This window comes from Rhinopithecus roxellana, chromosome 9 (assembly GCF_007565055.1).
Source record: "Rhinopithecus roxellana isolate Shanxi Qingling chromosome 9, ASM756505v1, whole genome shotgun sequence".
In the NCBI taxonomy this organism is placed as follows: Eukaryota; Metazoa; Chordata; class Mammalia; order Primates; family Cercopithecidae; genus Rhinopithecus; species Rhinopithecus roxellana.
In genome coordinates this window covers 27,657,726-27,663,973 of record NC_044557.1, presented here as the reverse complement: position 1 = coordinate 27,663,973, position 6,248 = coordinate 27,657,726, and the positions used below count along the sequence as shown (strand labels likewise).

Below are 6,248 nucleotides of genomic sequence, written 5' to 3'. Positions count from 1 at the left end.
GTTCTGGTGAGTCATAGGTAAGCAGGAGATGCCCATGCACCCAGATGTGGCAGGCCCCACGGTAGGTGCGAAGCCCTCTCACCCCTGTGGTTGTGCCATGGAGGCTGTCAGCACAGTGTGTGCTCATGCTGGGCAGCCCCAAGGTGCAGCTGGGGCACCTGGCAGTCCTGGTGCAGTTGTTGATACCCGTCTTAATGGAGTTCTTTGCCCAAGAGTACGCCTGTTCTTACCACCTGTTTTTCCCTCAGAGAGAGGTAACCCCTGCTCTTCCCCAGCTTGCTGCTGCCAACCCTGTGGAGCCTGATCCTTTCTTTGTTGGGGATACCACATCATCTCCCAGCACCCCTCAGCTTGCTTTAATGTGGGAAATAAAATGCATTTCCTAAGCAAAACAGAGCCTTCCCTCCAGCTCCTGCTGCAGCCTCGTGGTAGATGCACTGCTGGAATCAGATGGAGAAAGCATGATCAGTAGGCTGGCTTCAACTTTCCTGCCTCAACCATCTCCCCTTCCTGTTAAGGAAAATGTATCGGTGTTGAATTCATCAGATTAGCATAATTCTGATTGAATTTTCTTTTTCTTTTTTTTTGAGACTGTCCTACTATGTCACGCAGGCTGGAGTGTAGTGGTGCGATCTTGGCTCACAGCAACCCCCACCTCCCAGGTTCAAGTGATTCTCCTGCCTCAAGTGAACCTCCTGAGTAGCTAGGATTACAGGCATGCGCCACCGTGCCCGGCTAATTTTTGTATTTTTAGTAGACACGGGGTTTCACCATGTTGGCCAGGCAGGTCTCTAACTCCTGAACCTCAGGTGATCTGCCCACCTCAGCCTCCCAAAATGCTGGGATTACAGTCATAAGCCACCATGCCCAGCCAATTCTGATTAAAATATTGGCACTAAATTGTCTGTGTTCACAAATATGAAAAGTCAATGTCCTGAAGTCAAGAGGACACGAAAAATGTCCTTGCATTATTTCTAGTGCTTCCATACAGTTAGGTAGAATGTCGTGACGGAGCACTGAGAAGGGAAAACTGGATATTGTTTAGCTGATCAGATATGACTTGGCAGCAGCTGAAAACAAGTTAAATAATCATAAATCAACTCATAGTCATTAGTGTGGTCTTGTGACTCAGTTCAGTGTTTCTGAAGAACCTACTACCTGGGCCAGGTGCTGAGATAGGATAGCTCCTGCCTCATAAAGCAGTGTAAGCAGTGTATTTTAGGTGAGCAGGCTTGTATGGCAGAGACCCTTAGCACCACGTCTGTGAAAACTGAGGGTACCTGCCGGGATATGACACCTAAGTCTCGAGAGCAGTGTGGGCAAACTCACACAGGATTAATAGCCTGTTGGGTAGGTCTATACGACAGAGTGCAAACTGTAGAGAATAAAGTTGAGGTGGGCAAAGGCTGGAGAAGAGAAGTCTCTGTTGGGGCCAGACACCTGGGACTTGATAGAGTGAGAATCCTGAAGTTTCTTTAGGTTGGGCTTTTTAAAAATTTGGGCACCACTGGCCAGGTGCAGTGGCTCACGCCTGTAATCCCAGCACTTTAGGAGGCCAGGGTGAGTGGATCATGAGGTCAGGGCCTGGCCAACATGGCAAAATCCTGTCTCTACTAAAAATACAAAAAATTAGCTGGGTGTGGTGGCAGGCACCTATAATCCCAGCTACTCAGGAGGCTGAGGCAGGAGAATCGCTTGAATCTGGGAGGCGGAGGTTGCAGTGATTCAAATTTGCACCATTGCACTCTAGCAAAAAAAAAAAAAAAAAAAAAAAAAAAAAATTGGGCACCATTTGGGAGCTAAGGCCATTATTTTCCTCTCTATTCATGAGATGACCATGGGCAGCTACAGGGTATTCAGCTCTATTCACATTACTGAAGGATAATTTGTACCCTGAATGTGTTTTAATGGGTAAAAAACTGGGTCAAGCATGGTGGCTCATGCCTGTAATCCCAGCACTTTAGGAGGCCGAGGCAGGTAGATCACTTGAGGTCAGAAGTTTGAGACCAGCCAGCCAACATGGTGAAACCCTATCTCTACTAAAAATAAAACATTAGCCAGACATGGTGGCGGGTGCATGTAATCCCAGCTACTGGGGAGGCTGAGGCAGGAGAATTGCTTGAGCCTGGGAAGCAGTGGTTCCAGTGAGCCAAGATTGCACCAGTGCATGCAGTCTCAAAAAAAAAAAAAAAAAGTAAAAATCTGAAGGAAGCTGGGTGATAATCATAGGTACCAGAATTCCAACTTCAGTGATCTTATCTGTGGCAAACAAACACCAATCAGTCAAAGATAATAAGCATTTACACACCAAGTTGTTTCACAAAATGCATTTCCCGCCTCCCCCTGCCACTGCCATATATATCCCTGTGAGTTTCGGATTAGGAAAGAATGTTGAGAAAAGCAACACTTACCTGTAACTACACAGATAATAAGCATCAGAGTCAAGGCACAAACCCAGATTGTATAGATCTAAGTTCAATATTGGCTTTGCTGCCTCATATAGCTTCAGAAGCAGATAGCTCTCTGCAAAGATAAGAAAGCAGCAGGTGCTATTAATGCCCGGACTGATGCAATCTGGGAAAACAAAAACCCCAGAAAATTGTCAAGTGATTTGTGTGCTTGTCATTAACTAGGGCCATGGGGTGTGAGTTTCTTTTTATACTATTTGTATGTGCTTTGGGGGTACATATGATATCTGTTACATGTACAGACTGTGTAATGATCAAGCCAGGGTATTTAGGGCATCCATCACCTCAAGTATTTACCACTTCGATGTATGGAAACATTTCAAGTCCTTTCTTCTAGCTATTTTGAAATATACAATACATTGTTGCTAATGTGAATCAATCTACTCTCCTGTGGAATATTAGGACTTACTCCTTCTGTCTAACTACATGTTTGTCTCCATTAATCAACCTCTCTTTACACTCCCCACACATACCCTTCCCAGCCTCTGGTATCTATCATTCTACTCTACTTCCATGAGATGTTTGTTGTTGTTGTTGTTGTTGTTGTTGTTTTAACTCCATAGTGGATTACTTCTTTTAAAGAAATCTATGTATGTTTGATTGTTTCTTTTTTTTTTTGAAATGGAGTCTCATTCTTGTTGCTCAGCTGGAGTGCAGTGGCGCGGTCTTGGCTCACTGCAACCTCTGTGTCCCGGATTCAAGTGTTTCTCCTGCCCGAGCCTCCCAAGTAGCTGGGATTACAGGCACCCACAGCCACACCCAGCTAATAAAGAATCTGTGTTGAAGCAGCATTTATGAAATGAATAGTTGGAGCGTGGATGAGAATATGAAAAATCCTGAGTGATAGACTGAGACAATGGGTCTCTTCAAGGACTGTGCCCTCGCATTCCTCCATATTCCCTCCCATCAGTTTTTGTTTTTGTTTAAAGACAAGGTCTGGCTCTGTCACCCATGCTCAAGTGCAGTGGCACGATCTCGGCTCACTGCAACCTCTGCCTCTCAGGTTCAAGCAGTTCTCCTGCCTCAGCCTCCCAAGTAGCTGAAATTACAGGCACTCACTACCACGCCCAGCTAATTTTTGTGTTTTCACTATAGATGGGGTTTCACCATGTTGGCCAAGCTGGTCTCCAACTCCTGACCTCAAGTGATCCACCTGCTTCGGCCTCCCAAAGTGTTGGGATTACAGGCGTGAGCCACCGTGCCCGGCTCCTCCCATCAGTTCTTATGTCTGTCACCCATCCCTCAACAGGGCTTTTCCCCATTCTCACCTGGGGTTCTTATGTTTCCCCAGTTTTGCATGTTCTCCCCACTGAGGTAGGACCCAACCTCTGCCTTCCATTCTGCCACCCTCTTGTATCTTTGTGGGTGTCAGTAATATCCTGCATGCCCTTCACTCACTCAGAGGGAATCTTCTGTTGAAGCCATATGCACAGGTTCAGAGGGACAGATGTGATCAAATTAGAGACAAGAACAGACTGACCAGTAATGCAGGCATGTGTAGCCAGTGCCATTCATGGAAAAAAAAAAAAATCAAGCTGTTTACGACACCCTAGTCAGCACTGGATTCCTACTTATCTTATTTTTAAAATCATGCCCATTTAATTCTTTCTCTAATAAACTAGTCAAGCAGGGAAACAAGGAGGACATGACCAATGTCACTTTTGTGCATGGGCACGGCTTCCTATTTTGTTCCCATGTGAAAGTCTCAGTAAGAAACCAGGGCAGGCCAGGCACGGTGGCTCACGCCTGTAATCCCAGCACCTTGGGAGGCCGAGGCGGGTGGATCACAAGGACAGGAGTTCGAGACCATCCTGGCCAACACGGTGAAACCCCGTCTGTACTAAAAATACAAAAATTAGCTGTGCGTGGTGGTGGGCGCCTGTAATCCCAGCTACTTGGGAGGCTGAGGCAGGAGAATCGTTTGAACCTGGGAGGCAGAGGTTGCAGTGAGCCAAGATCACGCCACTGCACTCCAGCCTGGGCAACAGGGCGAGACTCCATCTCAAAAAAAAAAAAAAAAAAGTTTGGGAGGGGGGGCAGCGCTGTGGAAGCCCTCACCAGTGCAAGACCTGCCACTCATCCAGAGGGCCGTGATTGGGGATGTACTTGACCCTGTAGCCATCTGGGATAAGCTGCTTCTCAGCCACCATGTCTTCACATTCATCCACATTGAACTTGGTAAAGCCCTACTTCTTGGAGATGTGGATCTTCTGGCGGCCAGGGAACTTGAACTTGGCCCTGCATAGTGCTTCAATCATATGCTCCTTGTTCTGCAGCTTGGTGTAGATGGACATGATAACTTGGCCAATGTGAACCCTGGCCACAGTGCCCTGGGGCTTTCCAAAGGCACCTTGAATGCCTGTTTGGAGCCTACATTGGGAGTAGTGCAAGGTCAGAGACATGAACATACATTTGAAAGGCCTGTCTCCAAGGACCCATAGAGCAACCCATATAAGAAACAGGCCATGTACATCACCAAAAAAGCTGCTGTTTGCAGCCATTGCACACTGGGATTAGAACTTTCTTATCAATCGCATCTCCTCTCCCATTCATTTTTTCTCCCTCTTCCTTTCTTTCCTCTTTTTTTCCCCTTTCATCCCAGTCTAGTCTCTATCATGGCTGAGAACGCCAAGTCATTGCAAAACCCTCCTGATGGGCCACGATGGTCATGAATAGTTCAAAGGATACACAGATTACTAAGAGTACACCCAAATGGTGGTTTAAGCCCCCACAGCAACCAGCTCTGAGTTTCTGAATGTTTACTTATATATGTCTATTATTTCTCAAGAAGATGCTGATACCCTCAAAGAGAGGAATAGAATCCATGGCGACTTTGGTGCAATGTGAGGGCAGCCATCAAATAGCAACCCAAATGAAGAAAAAACTAGATTTGCTTAAGTGTAGGAGAAATTCATTTGGTAGCATAGTGGATTGTTCAAGCTGTTCATAAGGCAGAAAAAAATCAAAACGAATCAAAAATGCAATAGCACAATTATAACATGCCAGGAAGAAGTCCTCTCTGCCTTCAATATTGTCCACATTTCTATTGGATTCCTTTCATTTTACATCTGCAGAAAAACAGAGAGGCTGCAAAAAGTGCCATGAGGGGCCAGAGACAGTGGCTTACACCTGTAATCCCAGCACTTTGGGAGGCTGAGACAGGAGGATCGCTTGAGCCCAGGAGTTTGAGACCAGTCTGGGCACCATAGTGAGACCCCCATGCCTTATTTTATTATATATATAAAAAAATATATTTATATATATATAAAATAACTATGTATAATATATAAATACATTTATATACTATATAAATATATATATATATATATAAAATAACTGCCATGAGGAAGAAATTGAAAGAATATTTTTAAATCTGGAGGGACAAAGACCAAGAAACAAGCAAGTTGGTGGTCATCAGTATTATGTTATAAGCATGAATCTCCATTGCAAACTCAAACATTCTAGAAATTACAGTTTTCCACCCATTAAATTGCTGAGCTACCAACCTTCTGAGATCATGGGAAATTCATACCCTGTCTGCAATGCTTCTTTCTTTCCAGAAATATTCATGTACCTCAGAGTCACACAGATCAACACTCCCCGGCCATCCTGTACACACCATTTAAGCACTAAGCTGCTGGTCTCCTGGGCACCTTTTCTGGCCCCTGCTCCATCTGTCACCCTTTGTGCCTAATGTGGAATGCAGGAAGCTTACTGAGGTGTCAAAGGGCCAGACACTGGGTGACAGCGCAAGACCCTGTCACCAAAAAAAAAAAAAAA

General features: G+C 45.3%; 1 pseudogene; it reads right to left on the bottom strand.

The window, feature by feature from the left end:
• Nucleotides 1–4,887: 4,887 nt before the first annotated feature.
• Nucleotides 4,888–5,005, bottom strand: LOC115899801 (annotated as a pseudogene).
• Between the last annotated feature and the right edge of the window lie 1,243 nt (nucleotides 5,006–6,248).